Consider the following 23,624-nt stretch of genomic DNA (forward strand, 5'->3'; position numbering starts at 1 on the left):
GGAGAGAAGGAAACATAGTAGGTGAATATGGATTGGGGGGAAGAAATGAAAGAGGAAGCCGCCTTGTAGAATTTTGCACAGAGCATAACTTAATCATAGCTAACACTTGGTTCAAGAATCATGAAAGAAGGTTGTATACCTGGAAGAACCCTGGAGATACTAAAAGGTATCAGATAGATTACATAATGGTAAGACAGAGATTTAGGAACCAGGTTTTAAATTGTAAGACATTTCCAGGGGCAGATGTGGATTCTGACCACAATCTATTGGTTATGAACTGCAGATTGAAACTGAAGAAACTGCAAAAAGGTGGGAATTTAAGGAGATGGGACGTGGATAAATTGAAAGAACCAGAGGTTGTAGAGTGTTTCAGGGAGAGCATAAGGGAACAATTGACAGGAATGGGGGAAAGAAATACAGTAGAAGAAGAATGGATAGCTCTGAGGGATGAAGTAGTGAAGGCAGCAGAGGATCAAGTAGGTAAAAAGACGAGGGCTAATAGAAATCCTTGGGTAACAGAAGAAATATTGAATTTAACTGATGAAAGGAGAAAATATAAAAATGCAGTAAATGAAGCAGGCAAAAAGGAATACAAACGTCTCAAAAATGAGATCGACAGGAAGTGCAAAATGGCTAAGCAGGGATGGCTAGAGGACAAATGTAAGGATGTAGAGGCTTGTCTCACTAGGGGTAAGATAGATATTGCCTACAGGAAAATTAAAGAGACCTTTGGAGAGAAGAGAACCACTTGTATGATTATCAAGAGCTCAGATGGCAACCCAGTTCTAAGCAAAGAAGGGAAGGCAGAAAGGTGGAAGGAGTATATAGAGGGTTTATACAAGGGCGATGTATATGAGGACAATATTATGGAAATGGAAGAGGATGTAGATGAAGATGAAATGGGAGATAAGATACTGCGTGAAGAGTTTGACAGAGCACTGAAAGACCTGAGTCGAAACAAGGCCCTGGGAGTAGACAACATTCCATTAGGATTACTGATGGCCTTGGGAGAGCCAGTCATGACAAAACTCTACCATCTGGTGAGCAAGATGTATGAGACAGGCGAAATACCCAAAGACTTCAAGAAGAATATAATAATTCCAATCCCAAAGAAAGCAGGTGTTGACAGATGTGAAAATTACCGAACTATCAGTTTAATAAGTCACAGCTGCAAAATACTAACGCGAATTCTTTACAGACGAATGGAAAAACTGGTAGAAGCAGACCTCGGGGAAGATCAGTTTGGATTCCGTAGAAACACTGGAACACGTAAGGCAATACTAACCTTACGACTTATCTTAGAAGAAAGATTAAGAAAAGGCAAACCTACGTTTCTAGCATTTGTAGACTTAGAGAAAGCTTTTGACAACGTTAACTGGAATTCTCTCTTTCAAATTCTGAAGGTGGCAGGGGTAAAATACAGGGAGCGAAAGGCTATTTACAATTTGTACAGAAACCAGATGGCAGTTATAAGAGTCGAGGGGCATGAAAGGGAAGCAGTGGTTGGGAAAGGAGTGAGACAGGGTTGTAGCCTCTCCCCGATGTTATTCAATCTGTATATTGAGCAAGCAGTAAAGGAAACAAAAGAAAAATTCGGAGTAGTATTAAAATTCATGGAGAAGAAATAAAAACTTTGAGGTTCGCCGATGACATTGTAATTCTGTCAGAGACAGCAAAGGACTTGGAAGAGCAGTTGAGCGGAATGGACAGTGTCTTGAAAGGAGCATATAAGATGAACATCAACAAAAGCAAAACGAGGATAATGGAATGTAGTCAAATTAAATCGGGTGATGCTGAGGGGATTAGATTAGGAAATGAGACACTTAAAATAGTAAAGGAGTTTTGCTATTTAGGGAGTAAAATAACTGATGATGGTCAAAGTAGAGAGGATATAAAATGTAGACTGGCAATGGCAAGGAAATCGTTTCTGAAGAAGAGAAATTTGTTAACATCGAGTATAGATTTAAGTGTCAGGAAGTCGTTTATGAAAGTATTTGTATTGAGTGTAGCCATGTATGGAAGTGAAACGTGGACGATAACCAGTTTGGACAAGAAGAGAATAGAAGCTTTCGAAATGTGGTGCTACAGAAGAATGCTGAAGATAAGGTGGGTAGATCACGTAACTAATGAGGAGGTATTGAATAGGATTGGGGAGAAGAGAAGTTTGTGGCACAACTTGACTAGAGGAAGGGATCGGTTGGTAGGACATGTTTTGAGGCATCAAGGGATCACAAATTTAGCATTGGAGGGCAGTGTGGAGGGTAAAAATCGTAGAGGGAGACCAAGAGATCAATACACTAAGCTGATTCAGAAGGATGTAGGTTGCAGTAGGTACTGGGAGATGAAGAAGCTTGCACAGGATAGAGTAGCATGGAGAGCTGCATCAAACCAGTCTCAGGACTGAAGACCACAACAACAACAACTGTATCTAGTCAAATTCTATCTGACGTGCTATTATTTTCAGGAGAATGCTGTGGCATTTCCACTATTTGAACTGTTCTGTTATTTCTTCCTGACGTATTACGTTCGGGATGATATCTACTGTCTGGTTCATTCATGATAATATGTTGTTGCTGACGTTCTTGTTGCTGATAAGACCGACTGTTATTAAATGTACGCTGAAAATTGTCCTCATTATTTTTACGTCTGTGATGATAGTCATTTCTATACGGCGCATTGCGATAGGAATTGAAGTAGTGTGTTTTCTGTACATACTGATTCTCTTGTTGCTGTGCGTTACTATTTGTTGGGGCCGACGCTATACGCGTACGCGGCGAAACATTAAAGCTTGGTTGACCTTGTACATTACATTGTTGGTTAGGTATGCTAACCGGTTGGTTTTGTTGCTGTTGTTGTGAAAAAACCTCTATTGTTACCAAAATGTGGCACCTGTTGCTGATAATTTTACACATACTGATGATTACAATTTTATCTGTTATTAAAGTTACGGCGATAGTTGTCATTTCGGGAGTGTCTAAAGAGAACTGTCACTTTCGGTAAAATTTGTCACATCGGGTTTTCATTACTCATTCTTAATCCTAGATAGAGCTATAGTTAAAGAGCTATTCAGATAGATATAAAGGATAGTAGAAGAAAAGGCAGCAGTGCAGAAAACTAAAGATGAAACAGCACTACTACGGCTCGGGGCCCTGTGCACACTACGGCACATATTCATTAAAGCGTAATGAATCCCCTGAGGTCAATTACGAGCTGCAAATAAACTTTAGCTTTTGCGTTACAGGCAATGGCGGTAAAAATTCAGAAGCAAATTGCTGTATCCATGCTAATTCTAGTTTCTGCATTGCAGGTAATGGCGGTGAAAATTCAAGAGCAAATTGCCATATCCAGTTCAAAGCGTGTACCTGTGCTCTGTCATTTTTAAATACATTAAATTTTCTCACTGATAGAAAATGTTTATTATCAACGTTATCGTCACTGAATGTGTGAACAGGTTCACGATTGCATAAGAATCTGTTCGTCTGTGACTGTTTGGAATCTAAGTCACATACTCTCTGTAAATTACCCAAATTATACTGGCTGTGTGAGTGTGAGAAATGTTCGGAATGTGCCGTATGCTGTGACGTGTTATTAACTGAAATATTTTTTATCTCTGTCACCTCTTGCTGTAAAGTTGACAATTTTCTACGTAATGTATTATTGGACGAATCTATGTCACTGATCGTCTGCTGTAAATTTTGGAATTCAGGTGTTTGATTAAATGAAATCAGTGAAGTATCGTCTGATTTGCTGTCATTATTACTTTCCATAACGTCAATACGACTGACCAATTCATCATATTTTTCAGTCAGTATTTTTACCTGATCATCGTTTTTAGTGTCACAAGCATTAATTTGTTTTTGTATTTTACGTGTGGTTTCGTTCAATTTTTTAACGTCAGCTTTGATGATTTCGGGATCCTGCATTAGTTCTAATTGTTAAAGTCTGTCGGTCACTGTCTGAAAGTCTACTGTGTGTGTGTCTGTTTTAGTTTTAAGATCGGAAATTTCATCACGCAATTCGGTGTTCAACTGTTTGATAGTATTAATTTCGTCTGATGCTGCAGCAATATTGTTGTCTACGTATGTTTTTGCTTTCGTAAACAATTTACGTTTATCTTCCTGTTTCTGTGCGGTAATTGTTTCCATGACTTGTCGCTTTACTTTATTCTGTTCCTGTATAAATTTACGGAAACCCGTTTCACTGTTTTGCAGGTGATGATTAAGACGTTCGTCAATTTGGCTGTTCTGTTGGTCGAATTTCGCGTCTACCTTTGCATCCAGTGTGCGCTAAAGTTCTGCTGACATTAATTTAAACTCGTCGCGTAACTGTGTTGCGTTTTCAGAGCATTGTTTACCGACTGCATTAATTTCGTCTCTAAGTGATTCTATTGTAGCTGCTTGCGTATCCCTTAATTCTTGAGCAACAGATCTAATTTCTTCACTACTTTTCCTAGCACAAGCCTTAATTTCCTCACGTAATTGTTCCTTAGTATCATGACGCTGCCCGGCAACGGCTGTAATCTGTTCACTAAGCTGTCTGGAATTGTTGTCTAATTTTTCATTAAGGTTGTCATGTTTTTCATTAAGTTGTTTGAAATTTTCATTAAGTTGTTTGTTCTGTTCACTGAGTTGTTTGAAGTTGTCGTTCTTTCTTCGACTGTTTGGAATTTTCGTCTTGTTTTTTATTATGTTCAATAATTTGTAGCAACAATGCCATTAATTTGATCCAAGCTAAAATTAGCAACTCTATTCTCTGTGCTGTGTGATGGTGTATCTGCAATTGTCAGGTTTTGTGTATCCATTTGGATATTCTGTGATTCTTGAAAAGGTTTGCCAATCGGATGTGCACTGTGCGTCACTACCTCGGAATCAAATAAATCTTACCTACTTTGAGTGCTCTGTCCATTTTCGTTACCAAAATTTGTCTGTTCATTGCGTAAATTTTGCAAACCGGGTGTATCAAGCTGGGCAGCGTTCATTGTAACAGAACGTGCCGCGTCATCCATTGTCGTTAAATTAACAGATGACACAATTGAATTTATTTGCTCATCACTAGGATCAAAATCATTACTATTGGTCAGTACGCACTGATTGTCTGTAAATGGAGGATTGTCATCATTACACTGAGTGTCGCAAGTACTATCGGTCAAATTATTTGAGTCGACTATTTCACTCATTACACATCGCGATGTACTGTTAAGAGTTTTTCGCGGCATTTTTCACAAATCAAAATTATTCACAAATGAAACAAAGACAATGCAAAATGCAACGAACACAAATAGAACAAAGAGCAACAAATTGCCGATGATCTGTGAAAGAAAGAGTGACAAATTAGTAAATTCGTTGCGCCAGATGCAAACTACGTTTAAGTAAATAAGAGCAGATATATGACTACTTATCAGAAGATTCACAAAGAAATATGATCCTGGCCAGATGTCGCCAAGTGTAACCTACCCACACAAATATAATTTTAAAAAATGAAAAAATGAAAATGAGCCAAGTGTAACCTCCCAAAGAATTGTTTATATTTAAAATATGAACCATGCGTAAACTCCCCACAAAATAATAATTAAATGAATTTTTAAATATTGTAACCTGTGAACAAAATTGGCTCCTATTTATAATCTGTGTGCAGAAATGCATTCACATTTAATGTTCCCACAAAATTCTTTTCTCATTTAATATCAAGTTCGAAACAGAAAAATTCCTAAACACCAAAATAATAAAAAAAGTTTAGTAACCTGATAAATTTTGTGAGGTCAGCAGCGCTGCCCTTCGGCCCTGTATTCTGAATAAAAAAAAAGCAAAAATTCTTACCTCAATAAAAACTGCAAATATATCTGCTCTTAAATAGATATTTTTCGACACAGCTTCGTGCAATGCTGGCGTATATTTTTTTTTTTTTTTTGATTCTTGGAAAGAATGATCATGCATTGGAAATATTCTTTAAATTGAAATGAATGCTTTTCTTTAAAAGAGTTACTTCATATCATAAAAATTATTATTGGGGCATTTTTTTGAACAAATTAAATTACAATTAACATACATTATTAAATATGCGCAAGGCTGCTTCTTTACCTTCTAAAACAATACTCATCCTCCAAAGTCCTGACCAGAGACGCGAGCAGAGCACACAGCCGACACATGCCGACTCCACCAGACTACACCAGACTACTCGACTCGCGCAGACTAGTGACAAGCAACAACTAACGACAAACTACTCTCTGGTCAGAGATTCTGTCATGCCTCGCACATCGCCGACAAAGCATACGTCTTACAAAGTGTCTAGCGCTGTGTTAGATCGGCTACTGGTGCTACAACTACAGGTCATCAAGATTGAAGTGAATTTGAATGTGCTTTTACAGTCGGCGCACGAGCGATGGGACACAGCATCTCCGAGGTAGGGATGAAGTGGGGATTTTCCCATACAACCATTTCACGAGTATACCGCGAGTATCAAGAATCCGGCAAAACATCAAATCTCCGACATCGCCGCGGACAGAAAAAGATCCTACGAGAATGGGACCAACGACGACTGAAGAGAATCGTTCAACGTGACAGAAGTGCAACCCTTTCGCAAACTGTTGCAGATTTCAATGCTGGACCATAAACAAGTGTCAGCGTGCGAATCGTTCAACGAAACATCAATATGGGCTTTCGGAGCCGAACGCCAAGTCGTGTACCCTTGATGACTGCACAACACAAAGCTTTACGCCTCGCCTGGGCCCGTCAACACTGACATTGGACTGTTGATGACTGGATACATGTTGCCAGGTCGGACGGGTCTCGTTGCAAATTGTATCGAACTGATAGACGTGTATAGGTATGAGGACAACCTTCTGAATCCATGGATCCTGCATGTCAACAGGGGACTGTTGAAGCTGGTGGAGGCTCTGTAATGGTGTGAGACATGTGTAGTGATATTGGACCGCAGACCCGTGTAGATACGACTCTGACAGGTGACACATACGTAAGCATCCTGTCTTATCACATGCATCCATTCGTGTCCATTGTGCAGTCCGACGGACTTGGGCAGTTCAAGCAGGAAAATGCGACATCCCACACGTCAAGAATTGCTACGGAATGGCTCCTGGAACACTCTTTCGAGTTTAAACACTTCCGCTGGCCACCAAACTCACGACACATGAACGTTTTGAGCATATCTGGGATACCTAGCAAAGTGCTGCTCAGAAGAGATCTCCAGTTCCTCGTACTCCTATGGATTTATGGACAGCTCTGCAGCATTCATGGTGTCAGTTCCTTCCAGCAGTATTTCAGACATTAGTTGAGTCCATGCCACGTCATGTTGTGGCACATCTGCGTGCTCGAGGGGGCCCTACATGTTCTTAGGCAGATGTACCACTTTCTTTTGCGTTTTGGAAGCTATGCATCTCTTTATTTTCTTTGAAAATTTCCACCTGCCACCTTTTGGAAAAATATGACGTCAAAATAAGCTTTGGAGGCAAATTTTGTAGTCAAAGAAAGAACATTACAGTGGCTCACTCAGTTACATGAAGATATGGAGTGAGGTTCAGTACTCAGTAGTACTGAGGGGTCTATTTTTTTTTTTTTTTAATGCGAAAATTGTCGCCAAGTAGTAGCGTGCGGCGTGGTACAGAGTCCACATTAAACACGATGAAAGTAGTGAATTAGCTTCAGATATGATTAAGTTGTTAAAATTATAGACTGAAATGTGTAACACCAAAGCATACCCTCCATATTGTCGACCAATTACAAACACCATTGAAGAACTGCATCAGTGCGTCTGAAGTTGTCCCAGTGCGGGTAGTTTATTAGTAGTATTGAATCTGACCTCTAAGCACACATTCTAGATTTTCAATCTCAATAGGGAGACAGACCGGTGCCAGTCTGACCTTCTTGCTGTGAGACTTCAAGAAGGTCATTGGTCACATCATTTTATCTACTCGTCGGTAAGGTAGTCCTCAAAACTTCGAAGACAGATGAACTGACTTATCAAAAGTGCATGTTGTCTGATGTTATCTAGAATCATAAGTAGAAGGTTAAAACGAAAGTTTTCTCCACATAACTGAAATATTCGTAGATTGCCTGGATCTTTATGAAGTGTGTGGTTTACAGTGAAAGTGATCGGTTCCAGCTTTTACACACTTATTCTTCCGTTTGTAACACCTGATCAAATCCATAACGACACATTGCAAAGAGGGCGAGTTGTACAGTACGTCTTCGTGAAACAACTGACTGGTTCACAAATCAAGAAACATACTTTTTCACAACTTTAAATCTTAGTGAAATAATATTCAAGTAACTAACACAGGTTACACTTCGAGATATCAAAAAAATGGCTCTGAGCACTATGGGACTTAACATCTATGGTCATCAGTCCCCTAGAACTTAGAACTACTTAAACCTAACTAACCTAAGGACATCACACAACACCCAGCCATCACGAGGCAGAGAAAATCCCTGACCCCGCCGGGAATCGAACCCGGGAACCCGGGCGTGGGAAGCGAGAACGCTACCGCACGACCACGAGATCGAGATATCAGCTCAAACTGCGCCGACCCAGCAGCCTCGCTGCTTCCCTATTTATATATTCTAAATAATGGATGCTCACTTGGACCATTATTACTTAATAATGACAACATATTTTTAATCGTATTTCCAATTAAAAGTTCCAAACCTAAGATGTTCTGATTACACAGAATAATACGTCTAAAATTACAGAATTGAATAATATGTGAAGTTTATAATGCAAAAATGTTTTTAAATGTGAAAATTCCATCTAAATATGAGTACAATAATGAATTTCACAAAATTAATTAATACACGCTGGTTACACAATGACTCACATTCCTAATAATAATTGAAGCTAAGAGGGTAAAACGAAACACGTTTTGAGTGACTGAATTTGTAACACATGTCTAGAATTTTATAATTAGGCGAATATCTGGTTACAACAATACAAGTTTAATTAATACACTCATTAAGACGGAATGTTCCTTACATCTTTCATCCTAAATTTACGTTTTACATTATGTGCCTTCATTTGCAAGCGACAGAATAATTTCTTGAATGAGTAAACTACGTTCGTAAAAGTCCAATTATTTGAATAATTACAGTTGGTGATTAATACCATATATTTTATTCCTACCATTTTCACTAATTCAAGTCTTTCGCATTACTACAATGAATGCCACAGTTTGTTAAAATACATCGTCGTTTGTTTTATTTTGTAATAGTGTCTGCTAATTAGTCTCCAATTTAGTGTCATTTTTATGAAATTCACGGATCACCACAATACCAATCATTTTAAATTGAAGTGTTGTACCACACGATGTCAGGGAATCGAAGTTTTCATTAAGTCTTTGTATACTAGGTATAATACAATCCAATGCTAAAAATTTAACTTATTTGGTTTCTTTGTATGTGATGGATACAGCATTTTTGCTGAAAACAGATGACCAAATAGCTTTTTTCTCAAATGCCAGTTTCGAGTGATTGTACTGAGCTGAAAATATTTGCAGATGGTCGTTTATATCAGTAAAATGCAAAATTTTATTAACATTACTCATTTGAGAGTAACTGTCAACACACTTTAAAATTAGCTGGAGTAATCTCATCGCAGTTCCCAAATGATGATGCATTCTAGATTGAACAGTTCTATTTTCGAGTAAAGTAGGATGAAAATATCAAACTACTTGGAAGAATAATCGGATGTACTTGTTTCTACGTCTGTGTTTGGTGTGGCAGGACAAATTACTTTTCTTACACACATTGTCATTAGTCATGTACTAAGCTTTTAGGATTGCGATGAGTTAAGAAACTTTCCATTTCACTGATATGATATGTGTGACTGGTCAACAATATGACGGATGCACGTTGGCCTCATACATTTCAGTCTTTTCTTGTAACGCCTGAATCGTTTCTGCGTAGAGTTTAGCGTGTACTCCGCTGTATGCTCTACTTGGCATCAATATTCGCATTTAAAAAAAAATTAGATCTCATACTTTCGAACACAGGGCCTCTGTCACCTCATAACTTCATGTAACTGATTGAACCATTTTAATGTTCATTCCCTGGCTGTCAAAAAATGATTCAAATGGCTCTAAGCACTATGGGACTTAACATCTGAGGTCGTCAGTCCCCTAGACTTAGAACTACTTAAACCTAACTAACCTAAGGACATCACACACATCCATACCCGAGGCAGGATTCGAAACCGCGACCGTAGCAGCAGCGCGGTTCCGGACTGAAGCGCATAGAACCGCTCGGTCACAGCGGCCGGCTTCCCTCGGTGTCAGATTTATCTTTTAAATAACTTACTGTGAGCTCATTTTTTTCCCCCTAAGATTGGCAGGTCCACATTTTGAAACAAAATAAAAACGTCAGCAACTTCCAAAACTGCAGTGAGTACTCCAATTGAAGATATAATGAGCTGCTCCTTTAATTCGTCTGGAGAAATGGCTACCGCAGCTTAGGATCTCGACCGATCACAGAAGTCGATACGTGGCTCTACCGACTTCGACACGCCGTGTACACGTCACAGTGTCGTGACTCGTTAGTTGACCAGCATGCATTAAGACTCGCCCTTAGCACTTGCGTCCAGACGGAACCTATTTTGGATGTTTTACCCGGTTTTTAGTAAATAATAACAAGCACCTGTTATAACCGAGACCAAACAAATACCGTAAAATACTGCTTACTCAGAACTAAAATACCGCTCTCGGTTTTATCTGGTCGGCTTTTCCCATCCATAGTAGACACGGCGTGATTTCCAGGATAGAGTATGAGATAGGGGGCGGGAGGGGGAACGCTAGCTCGGCTGTCGGGTGGTGCTACCCGGCCGACCGTCGGCTCGAAAAATTGGTCGCTAATTGGCCAAAGCGTCCGCATACGTCCAGTTTGTCCGTCGTTGGTGCCTGTGTAGAACCCTTGAAGAAAGTTTTGTTATGGAACGAAGCGTGTGTGTGTTTGTGTGTGTGTGTGTGTGTGTGTGTGTGTGTGTGTGCAAGGGAGGGGTGTTAGGGGGCGATGAAAATTGCAGAGACAGTCTGAGACTTGAGGCTGCAGTGTGTAGGTTCTGGTGGCTGTGGGATGCGGCAGTTATGCCGCGGCGAAGAGGGTTCATCTACATCTACATTTATACTCCGCAAGCCACCCAACGGTGTGTGGCGGAGGGCACTTCACGTGTCACTGTCATTACCTCCCTTTCCTGTTCCAGTCGCGTATGGTTCGCGGGAAGAACGACTGCCGGAAAGCCTCCGTGCGCGCTCGAATCTCTCTAATTTTACATTCGTGATCTCTTCGGGAGGTATAAGTAGGGGGAAGCAATACATTCGATACCTCATCCAGAAACGCACCGTCTCGAAACCTGGCCAGCAAGCTACACCGCGATGCAGAGTGCCTCTCTTGCAGAGTCTGCCACTTGAGTTTGCTAAACATCTCCGTAACGCTATCACGGTGACCAAATAACCCTGTGACGAAACACGCCGCTCTTCTTTGGATCTTCTTTATCTCCTCTGTCAACCCGACCTGGTACGGATCCCACACTGATGAGCAATACTCAAGTATAGGTCGAACGAGTGTTCTGTAAGCCACTTCCTTTGTTGATGGGCTTCATTTTCTAAGGACTCTCCCAATGAATCTCAACCTGGCAGACTCCTTACCAACAATTAATTTTATATGATCATTCCACTTCAAATCGTTCCGCACGCATACTCCCAGATATTTTACAGAAGTAACTGCTACCAGTATTTGTTCCGCTATCATATAATCATACAATAAAGGATCCTTCTTTCTATATTTTCGCAATACATTACATTTGTCTACGTTAAGGGCCAGTTGCCACTCCCTGCACCATGTGCCTATCCGCTGCAGATCTTCCTGCATTTCGCTACAATTTTCTAATGCTGCAACTTCTCTGTATACTACAGCATCATCCGCGAGAAGCCGCATGGAACTTCCGACACTATCTCCTGCTCTCTCCCAATGCCATTATCACTCCTGCAGTCCCCTGAAAAGGACCCCGAAGGGCCTACGATTCCTGTCGGATGAGGATGTGCAACAGCCAGTTACGAACTTCTTCAGGAAGCATGACGCGATGTCTTACCAGACAGGTCTCTTCAACCTGGTGCGTCAGTGTGCGGATTACCTCCACGCCTGCAGCCATTTTACCTGATTGGCATGCCGATTCTGGAGTGTACTGCCTTAGAACGGAAACTTTTTCGTTGCTCTTATGCTCCGACGAAAAAAAAATTGCAACACCAAGAAGGAGCTGTGCGACACAAACAAAAGTTTGTAGGCTCGTTTCTACAGCTGAAAGTTGATGTCTATTTAAAGTTCGCGCCAGTTCCATAAGCGTGGCGCTACTAGCGTCACAACGAGGATGCAAATCAGGTTTTATTTAAACACACGCTGTGTCGTGAGCGTTAGTTACCTTTGAGATTGGACGTGGTGAGTCGATGTTGGTCCAGAATGCATTAGGCGACAAAGGCGCCATTATCAATATCTCCCTGAGTTTGAACGAACTCGTGTAATAGTGATACAGAGAGCTGGATTTTCCTTCTGCGATACGGCAGAAAGACTCGGCAGAAATTTAGCCACCGTGCATGATTCCTGGCAGTGGTGGTCACGAGGATGTACGTTTGCGAGAAGACCGGATTCTGGACGGCCACGTCGCACTACCGAGAGATAAGACCATCAAAATTCAAATGGCTCTGAGCTCTATGGGACTTAACATCTGAGGTCATTAGTCTCCTAGAACTTAGAACTACATAAACCTAACCAACCTAAGGACATCACACACATCCATGCCCGAAGCAGGAATCGTACCTGCGACCAGAGCTGTCGCGCGGTTCCAGAATGTAGCGCCTACAAACTCTCGGCCACACTGGCCGCCTAAGACCATGTCAGGCGTTTGGCTGTGGCACAATGTACCGTATATGCAGAAACAATCTGAGCAGCAGTCGGCACCACAGTGACACAACGAACTATTATACGACGAGCGTTTGAAAAGTCCGTGCAAAGTCCGAAAGATGGCACCACCGGTGTGTAACGAGGTCATGTTTAGTTAATAGCATCTTTGGAAAGAACTCACACCAAGTTTCACCCATATTGGTCTATTTCTTTGTGTTTGGCATTCGTGTGAATCAAGGAAGTCAGGTGATTGTCAGGAAAAGGACGAAAAAGAATTTCGTGTGGTGATTAAACATTACTTTATGAAAGGTAAAACGCCTCAGGAGACTAAAGAGAAGCTTGATAAACATTACGGCGACTCTGCACCTTCGATTAGAACAGTTTATAAGTGGTTTCAAAATTTTCGGAGTGGCCATATGATGCTGAACGTTCTGGACGCCCTGTGGAGGTTACGACTCCAGAAATCATTGATAAATCCATTATGTGGTGACGGATGACAGAAGAGTTAAGGCGCGGGAGATTGCTAGTTCTGTGGGCATCTCGAATGAACGGGTACATAATATTTTGCATAAACATTTGGACATGAGAGAGCTATCCGCAAGATGGGTTGCGCGATTGCTCACGCTTGACCAAAAACGGAATCGTGTGAAGTGCTGCAGGGATGGTTTGCAGCTATTCAGCAAGAATCCGCAGGACTTTAAGCGTCGTTTCGTCACCGTGGATGAAACATGGATTCATTACTATACTCCTGTGACCGAAGAACAATCTGAACAGTGGGTTACCAAGGGCGAATCTGCACCAAAAAAGGCGAAGGCCATTCCTTCGGCCGGAAAGGTTATGGCGGCTGTCTTTTGGGATTCGCAAGGGATAATCCTCTTCGACAACCTGGAAAAGCGTAAAACTATTACAAGTGAATATTATTCATCGTTATTGAACGGTTTGAAAACCGAGCTGCAAGAAAAACGCCGGCGATTGGACCGCAAAAAAGTCCTTTTCCATCACGACAATGCACCAGCACACTCCTCAGCAGTTGTGGTCGCAAAATTAATGAAAATAGGATTTCAACTCGTTTCACATCCCCCCTGTTCTCCAGACTTTTCTCCCTCCGACTACTATTTGTTCCTCAATTTGAGGAAATGGCTGGCGGGACAAAGATTTTATTCAAACGAGGAGGTGATTGCAGCAATTAATAGCTATTTTGTAGACTTAGACAGTTCCTATTATTCGGAAGGAAACAACAAATTAGAAAAGCGCTGGACGAAGTATATAAGTCTAAAAGGGAACTATGTCGAAAAACAAAAAAGGTTTACCCAAACACGTAAGTAGTTTTTATTTTTGGACGGACTTTTCAAACGCCCCTCGTGTATTGTATTCCAACATTATGAATGACCTCGAAAAGAACGGTCCGTTGACACACAGTCAACACGGATTTAGAAAACATCGTTCTTGTCAAACACATCTAACGCTTTCCTCACACGAGGTCTTGAGTGCTATCGACAAGGGATTTCAAAATTATTCCGTATTTCTAGATTTTCGGAAGGCTTTTGACGGTATCCTCAGAAACTGCTTGTAACCAAGTTGTGTGCTTGTGAAATATCGTGCCAGTTATGTATCTGGATTCGTGATTTCCTGCCATGGAGCTCACAGCTCGTACTAACTATCTAGTAAAACAGATGCGATTTCTGGCGTTCCCCAAGGGAATGTTACAGGCCCTTTGCGGTTCCTTATCTACCTAAACGATTTAGGAGATAATCTGAGCAGTCCTCTTAGATTGTTTGCAGATGATGCTGTCATTTATCGTCATGTAAATTCATCAGATGATCAAAACGATTTGCAGAATAATTTAGACAACGTATCTATAAAGTGCGAAAAGTGGCAGTTCACTCTGAATCATGAAAAGTGTGAAGTCATCCACATGAAAATAAAAAGAATCACCTAAATTTCAGTTACACGGTAAATCATACAAATCTAAAGGCTGTAAACTCAGCTGAATTTTTGGGGATTACAATTACAATAAATTAAATTGGAACGATCACACAGAAAATGTTGTGGCTAAAGCAAAACCAAAGACTGCGTTTTATTGCCAGAGCATTTAGAAAATGTAACAGGTCTACAAAAGAGACTGCTTGCACTACGCTCGTGTGCCCTGTTCTGGAGTACTGCTGCGCGGTGTGGGGTCCGTACCAGATGGGATTAACGGAGTAAATGGAGAAAATTCAAAGGTCAGCTCGTTTTGTATTATCGAGAAATGGGCGAGAGGGAGGATTTGGGGTGGACGTCATTAAAACAAGGCATTTTTCGTTGCGGCGGAATCTTCTCACGAAATTTCTCTTCCGAATGCGGAAATATTTTATTGATGCCGACCTAGACAGGGGAAAACGATCATCGTAATAAAATAAGGGAAGCCGGAGATCGCACGGAAAGATATAGGTGTTAGTTTTTTCCGCGCGCCTTCGAGAGTAGCATAATACAGAATTACTGTGAGGGTCGTTCGACGAACCCTCTATCAGGCACTTAAATGTGATTTGCAGAGTAGCCATGTAGATCTAGCCTACGCATAACTGTACTAGTATCAGAGGGTATTTTTTGTGATTAATAACACGCTTGTGCTGATACGTTGTTCGAGGCACGTACAGATCAGCACCCTCGAGTTTCAGTGGAGTGGAAATACTGCAACCGCCCGTTCGTAGTCGTGTAGGCCTTCTTCAGTGTCGCTATGACTGCGCGGCTGGACCCAAACGCCTTGCAGTGTACAAACAGCCTCGCTTCCAAAACTACCCACCGGCACCCCAGCGCCTGTCTGTTTGGCGGGACACGACTGCAACGGAACTGCTTCTCTCTTAGTATTGCTCAGAATTACCGACGGCGTTACTCTGCGGTTATCTGTCCATTACCGCGTCTTTACTTCTGAAGGATCGATTGGTTGAAGAATTTCATCTGTCATCCGAGGTTTGCGTTTGTTACTCTCTGTGTCCTCTAGTTTTCCTTGGTTCACTTTGTTCACTATAGATATGACACGGTTCCACGTGTCTTCGTCGTTATTTATATTTTTGTTTGATAGGATGTAATCTAAAGTTGTGCACAATGCGGGCTGAACTGTTTTGCATCTGTAATCGTGTTTATTTGGTCCGGTAAATCTTACATGTATCATACAGAACATCAGATTTTGGACAAGTCAATGCAAATATATCTTATGTTTACATGATGTTTTCAATGTATTAATGAATACAGTTTTTCATTCTGACTTAAAATTAAACCAGTGTGGCCATAAAATTAGAATCGAAAATATGAATAAACTAATATTTATGAGTAGAGTCTATACATGCTACAAACTGATAGTCATATTTACACAATGATTTTCTAAGTGATAAAAGGTGTGGCTTATACACTTAACATTAACTTTCTTAGGTTTTCAAAGATTTTGGAGGACAGAAGCAAGGCTATAAGAGATATGCTTTAAATTTTTTCATATCGTTTATTACTTTAATTTCTTTTTGCAATTTATTGTGATTAGTTTTACCGTGGTGCGATGTTCCATTTTGGCATGAACTAGTTTTTATTTGGGACATGTGAACGTTAGTTTTCTGTCTCGTGTTGTGATGATGCAGATTTTCATTTTTGAGGAGGGCACTTGAATTTGTTATTGTATATTTCATAGTAATGATTACACTTTCAAAGATGTAAATACGTGTAAGAGGAAGAATCCCCATCCTTTTCAATAAAGATCTTCAGGGTTTGTTCTTTGTATTGCAGCCATGATTCTCACAGTTCTTTTTCCATCCTGAACAGCTACCACAGGCAGAATGTTTCTGTGGAGTGGAAATAGCGCGCTGGCCGATTCGAAATTGCGTGACCTGTCTATGTCGCTACGACTGTTCCTCATCGGAGTTCGAGGATTGCATTTTGACTGGTTCTTTGGGCTGGGTGTTATTTTTCATTTTCGTACTCATTGCAGGTTCCAAAAGATTTTTATCGGCGTTAATAACCGCACCAGTGTATGTCTTCACACTTATGGAATTACTGACTCGTTTATTGGTACTTTGTCAACATTTGTGGTCCATGTGTGTAGAGATGATGTGGCGGCAGCTCAGAATGAGTGCTTTCTGTTATTAACTTCTCCTCTTGGGGTAGCTGAACCAGCTGATCATCTCAGTTATTGCCAGTCCCTAAATTAAAATTATCTATTATATCAGTTTCCCGACTATGGGCTACCTTGGCATTGAAACTGCCCATTGCTGTGGTGATCTCAGTTAGTTTGGTGACAGACAGGGTTGTTTGACCTGGGTGTAAAAAGTTTAGATGTCATCACTTGATGTGTCACAAGCTGGGCATGCAGCTAGATAGTATTCAGCAGAATGGGTTTTGTTTTGAACTGTAAGAAAATGACCCATCAGACAAAGATACAAATTTCTTGACGGTTCCATCGATAACTGAGTGTACTATGAAACCCACTCAATTGAAATGGTGTAGTTCACTGTTGCCTACATAATATACCTGATAACCATCAAGTTTAAATTTTCCAGAATTAGGCCGGCATGTCTCACTGATTCTGAGGATCTCAACTTTGAGTCTTTCCAATTCTCGATGTTCAGAGTGGCCGTCCTTTTCGAGACTGCCCCAGCCACTGAAGGATTGCCCGGAACTGCGTGCTTGTATTCAAATTTTCCAGTCGTGCTAGAAATTTTCCTGGGAATGCATATGAGGTGGTTTCCCATGGATTTCCTCGCGCTGTTTTCACATCGCTTATGACACTATGGCTACGCTCTCAAATTTGTGTCATACTAGCATAATAACCAATATCTAGACTGGTTCCAATGTGCAATAATAACGAAGCTTCTGCCTTCCATCGTTATGAATTTCTGTAGCATTTTCTGCACTGAGAGACCACATTCCTCCCTCAAGGATCATTTGCCAGAGTTCCTGGCCTTTCAGGGCGAAGATAAGACTAGAGACTGCTAATGAAAGACAGCCTTGGATTCGCAACCTCACACTGTCAGGGTAGAAAAAAGTAAGAGTTGGGCGAGAGAGGCTAATAGGAAAGAGAACAAGTTACTCACTAGTAAGTGGAAGAAGTGTCAGACTTGGCTAAGAGCCTGTGTGGTTGCTGCCCATATAGTCCCAAGAAGGGAGCCCTCTAAGAGACTACTCTTTGTCTGATCTCTCGCTTACTGACCAATATGGCATACGCACACCCACCGAGAGCATAGCTGAATTGATGACTGAGGCACAAAAGCCTCATCACTACACTGGGTGTTAGTCCACAAGGAAGTTTAATATCGTTAATGCAACTAAATCGGAGATCTCTTGGATAAAATAATCATAAAAAGACTTGATACAATTGAAATTCTCAAAAGAAAAATTAAGGATAGAAAACAATTCGAAAATAAAATCAAAAACAAACAAATTTAACAAGTCTCAAGAAAAGAAACAACAAGGAAAATGGACAGAGGAAAGAAAGAAAGAGATGAAAAGGTATTGGGAAAAAAAATAAAAGTAGAAAATGAAATAAAACTGTGTTTGGGTAAGGATCACATGCTCTCCTGAACGGGAATAATCGGAAACTACATTTTTAAAGATGGTGACTGCAAAATCGCTTGCTATTGGCTGGAGCCCCCTGATGTCACAACGAGGATGCATATCACAGCACAGTAGCATGGTTATATGGAAAATGCGTTGCATCACAGATGATGTGACGTGTTACTGGTTTATTTTACTTTTGGTGGGATTCAATAACAAGTTGGGCAAATGAGATCAAGTGGCATGACAGATGATTACGCCCGGGGCTAAGTTAACCATAGTGAAGATGAAGAAAAAGTCACTCATCTGATGAAGAAGCAGATAGCATTGTAGCCTGTTCCAGATTTCCGTCGCCGTTTATCAGATGCAGATGCAATCCCTAGCTACTTCCTTCTTGTGGCAATTTCTTCATGATGTCCAACTTAGCTTTTTGATTCAAATACCAAATCTTTACTAATGATCTCGTTATTACACAATGAGCAATAACTGTGTCATGAATCTCAAGGAATTTTTGTTTCAAATAGAGCACAGATATTTTATGACGTTTTTTGTTTGTTTGCAAACTACGAGGTGCATTCAAGTTCTAAGGCCTCCGATTTTTTTCTCCGGACTGGAAAGAGATAGAAACATGCGCATTGTTTTAAAATGAGGCCACGTTCATTGTCAATAATCCGAGAGATGGCAGCACCGTACGGCAGATGGAATTTTACCGCCAGCAGCGAGAATGAGAACTGTTTTAAATACTTAAAATGGCGACGTTTTCCTTACTTGAACAGCGTGCAATCATTCGTTTTCTGAATTTGTGTGGTGTGAAACCAATTGAAATTCATCGACAGTTGAAGGAGACATGTGGTGATGGAGTTATGGATGTGTCGAAAGTGCGTTAGTGGGTGCGACAGTTTAATGAAGGCAGAACATCGTGTGACAACAAACCGAAACAACCTCGGGCTCGCACAAGCCGATCTGACGACACGATCGAGAAAGTGGAGAGAATTGTTTTGGGGGATCGTCGAATGACTGTTGAACAGATCGCCTCCAGAGCTGGCATTTGTGTGGGTTCTGTGGACACAATCCTGCATGACGACCTGAAAATGCGAAAAGTGTCATCCAAGTGGGTGCCACGAATGCTGACGGACGACCACATGTTGCCAAGCAATGTTGACGCGCAACGACAGCATGAATGGGACTTTCTTTTCGTCGATTGTGACAATGGATGAGACGTGGATGCCAGTTTTCAATCCAGAAACAAAGCGCCAGTCAGCTCAATGGAAGCACACAGATTCACCGCCACCAAAAAAATTTCGGGTAACCGCCAGTGCTGAAAAAATGATGGTGTCCATGTTCTGGGACAGCGAGGGCGTAATCCTTACCCATTACGTTCCAAAGGGCACTACGGTAACAGGTGCATCCTACGAAAATGTTTTGAAGAACAAATTCCTTCCTGCACTGCAACAAAAACGTCCAGGAAGGGCTGTGCATGTGCTATTTCACCAAGACAACGCACCCGCACATCGAGCTAACGTTACGCAGCAGTTTATTCGTGATAATAACTTTGAAGTGATTCCTCATGCTCCCTACTCACCTGACCTGGCTCCTAGTGACTTTTGGCTTTTTCCAACAATGAAAGACACTCTCCGTGGCCGCACATTCACCAGCCGTGCTGCTATTGCCTCAGCGATTTTCCAGTGGTCAAAACAGACTCCTAAAGAAGCCTTCGCCGCTGCCATGGAATCATGGCGTCAGCGTTGTGAAAAATGTGTACGTCTGTAGGGCGATTACGTCGAGAAGTAACGCCAGTTTCATCGATTTCGGGTGAGTAGTTAATTAGAAAAAAAATCGGAGGCCTTAGAACTTGAATGCACCTCGTATGTTCCATTAAAAGCAGCAAATTCTGCTTCAACGTACATGTGGTATTATGTGTTGATACCACGCCAGTGGATATTGTAGCAACAGAATTGTACGTTGTGCGGGATCTGGCGGACCTAATGGACAGCACCCGCTGGACCTAATGGAGAGCACCCGCTGAGCCATGCTCTGTACCATGAGCGCCCTCTGCCACCGCTTTATAGGACGACCGGCGGCAGCCGCTCAACCTGCTTACACTCGGTCCCTTTCCACTACGACGCCAAGGAGGAGGGAAGTATGTTTCTTATTGATGCAGAGAGAGGGGGGGACTGGCAATGTTTTGCGGTTAAGCTGTACGCAATGTTTGCCTGCTAAGGTATCAGCGAGTTATGACTGGCTTCCTGTTACTGGGAGCTCCCTCCCTGAATGATTGAACGCCATTTGAACCAGCCACTATATCAGTTGTGTTGGAGACGATTACAGATACATATTGTTGAAATAACGCAAATTTCTCTACGCCCCTGGGTTTGGTGTAGTGTTGGGCAGACTTGCGGTACTCTCTTGTTTGTGACATGGGATTCTCTGATGGCTATGAGTGCTGGTGGCGCTCCATACCATACAGGCATTATACAGCGAATGCATAATGTACGTGTGTACTTGTAGCAACGTGTTGGGATCTGTTTGTCATTGTTACCACACGTGCGCGATCCCTCAGTCAGAAGTGATATAGCAGCAGAGTCAGGAACAAGGCTGGAGATGATTACACCCTTTATAAAGCAACTTTCTCAGCAGTTGCTGGTTTGGGTTAAAGTGTGCCCACATTCATACTCCTAGCATCGGTGTTTGTGGTTGTACCCCCACATGGCAGACTCCGAGGTGGGGTCTACCCAGCAGGCGACATGGTTTTCGCAGGGGTGGTTTCAGTTACTGGTCAGCTCTATCTCTAGGTAGCTTTGATTCAAGGCATCAGAGTTTTACTTGATGTTACACGTTCTAGTAATGTGATCGTGTCTTCCCATCGGTTTATCCATCAGGGTGTGGTATTTCTTATACATTATTTTTGGTTAGAAATCGATAGTGCTCATAGTGTTTGCTGAGAAATCATAATTTCTAGTAATGTGTTAGTTTCTAAAACGTTCACTATTACGTCACGCACATACTAATAATGGAGTAGTGGGTTAGAAATGATGAATAAATCAGAACAATGCTGCAACGGTCTTGGCTGAGAGCATCATGAAGTCAATGTCACACAATGTGATCAGAGACGCAATGTGAATCTACAACACAACATGACACAACACATTGAGGTGACGTGACCTCTTGACGCAGTGCGACACAATGTTGACATGATGTTGAGAGCAGTTTGCTGGAATTAACATAATTGCGAGCATGAACACAGTTTTTGAAAATATGGAAAGTACATAAAATTTAGGAAAATGAAAGTACTTACACTACTGGCCATTAAAATTGCTACACCACGAAGATGACGTGCTACAGACTCGAAATTTAACCGACAGGAAGAAGATGCTGTGATATGCAAATGATTAGCTTTTCAGAGCATTCACACAAGGTTGGCGCCGGTGGCGACACCTACAACGTGCTGACATCAGGATAGTTTTCAACCGATTTCTCATACACAAACAGCGGTTGACCGGCGTTGCCTGGTGAAACGTTTATGTGATGCCTCGTGTGAGGAGGAGAAATGCGTACCATCACGTTACCGACTTTGATAAAGGTCAGATTGTAGCCCATCGCGATTGCGGTTTATCGTATCGCGACATTGCTGCTCGCGTTGGTCGAAATCCAATGACTGTTATCAGAATATGGAATCGGTGGGTTCAGGAGGGTAATACGGAACGCCGTGCTGGATCCCAACGGCCTCGTATTACTAGCAGTCGAGATGACAGGCATCTTATCCACATGGCTGTAACGGATGGTGCAGCCACGTCTCGATCCCTGAGTCAATAGATGAGGACGTATGCAAGACCACAACCATCTGCACGAACAGTTGGACGACGTTTGCAGCAGCATGGACTATCAGCTCGGAGACCATGGCTGCGGTTACCCTTGACGCTGCATCACAGACAGGAGCGCCTGTGATGGTGTACTCGACGACGAACCTGGGTGCACGAATGGCAAAACGTCATTTTTTCGGATGAATTCAGGTTCTGTTCACAGCATCATGATGGTCGCATCCGTGTTTGGCGACATCGCGGTGAACGCACATTGGAAGCGTGTATTCGTCATCGCCATACTGGCGTATCACCTGGCGTCATGGTATGGGGTGCCATTGGTTACACGTCTCGGTTACCTCTTGTTCGCATTGACAGTACTTTGAACAGTGGACGTTAAATTTCAGGTGTGTTACAACCCGTTGTTCTACCCATCATTTGATCCCTGCGAAACCCTACATTTCAGCAGGATAACGCACGACCGCGTGTTGCAGGTCCTTTACGGGCCTTACTGGATACAGAAAATGTTCGACTGCTGCCCTGGCCAGCACATTCTTCAGATCTCTCACCAATTTAAAATGTGTGGTCAATGGTGGCCGAGCAACTGGCTCGTCACAATACGCCAGTCACTACTCTTGAAGAACTGTGGTATCGTGTTGAAGCTGCATGTGCAGCTGTACCTGTACACGCCATCCAAGCTCTGTTTGACTCAACGCCCAGGCGTATCAAGGTTTGTTCTGGGTACTGATTTCTCATGATCTATGCACCCAAATTGCGTGAAAATGTAATCACATGTCAGTTCTAGTATAATATATTTGTCCAATGAATACCCGTTTATCATCTGCATTTCTTCTCGGTGTAGCAATTTTAATGGCCAGTAGTGTAGTTATGTGTCTGTGGGGGGACTATGCTGGTGCATATAATGGTTGTATGTTATGTTATTATTAAGAAATACCCATAGCCTAGATTTCAAGTGGCATGTCTAACATGATTCGTTATTTACAAACACCCGCAGTCTACAACCTCTCCTTATGCTGCTCAACTCCAGGTTATACAGCTCCAGTTATAAAATATGAAGTTAGGCAGGGGTGCTTCAATAGCAGTGGAATTGATTTGGTCACATACTGCGTTGTGATTACCTGAGAGCATGATTATGTCGACGTGTCATCAGTAACAGTGGGGGTGGATGTTGTGCAATTGAATAAAAAATGAGAAGTGTGGAGAAAATACGTAAAATTCTGGAAAACCCTGAAAAATTTACTAATGTGGGTGAAAAGTTCGTCAATTGGGGAAAACACCATAAATGTGGAAAATATGTAACACTTTGGAAGGATGAGAGTACTTACATCTCTGCCAGGGTGTGGTCCTGCTGGTGTCAAATGACATGACATTAAATTGGTAGTAACAAATAGAACTT

General features: G+C 41.8%; 1 protein-coding gene across 1 annotated transcript in view; it reads left to right on the top strand.

The window, feature by feature from the left end:
• Positions 1-23,624, top strand: part of LOC124716794 — a 230,440-nt gene that overhangs the window by 24,565 nt on the left and 182,251 nt on the right. The window lies entirely within an intron of this gene.

The sequence above is a fragment of the Schistocerca piceifrons genome, chromosome 9, assembly GCF_021461385.2.
Source record: "Schistocerca piceifrons isolate TAMUIC-IGC-003096 chromosome 9, iqSchPice1.1, whole genome shotgun sequence".
NCBI classification, from domain to species: Eukaryota; Metazoa; Arthropoda; class Insecta; order Orthoptera; family Acrididae; genus Schistocerca; species Schistocerca piceifrons.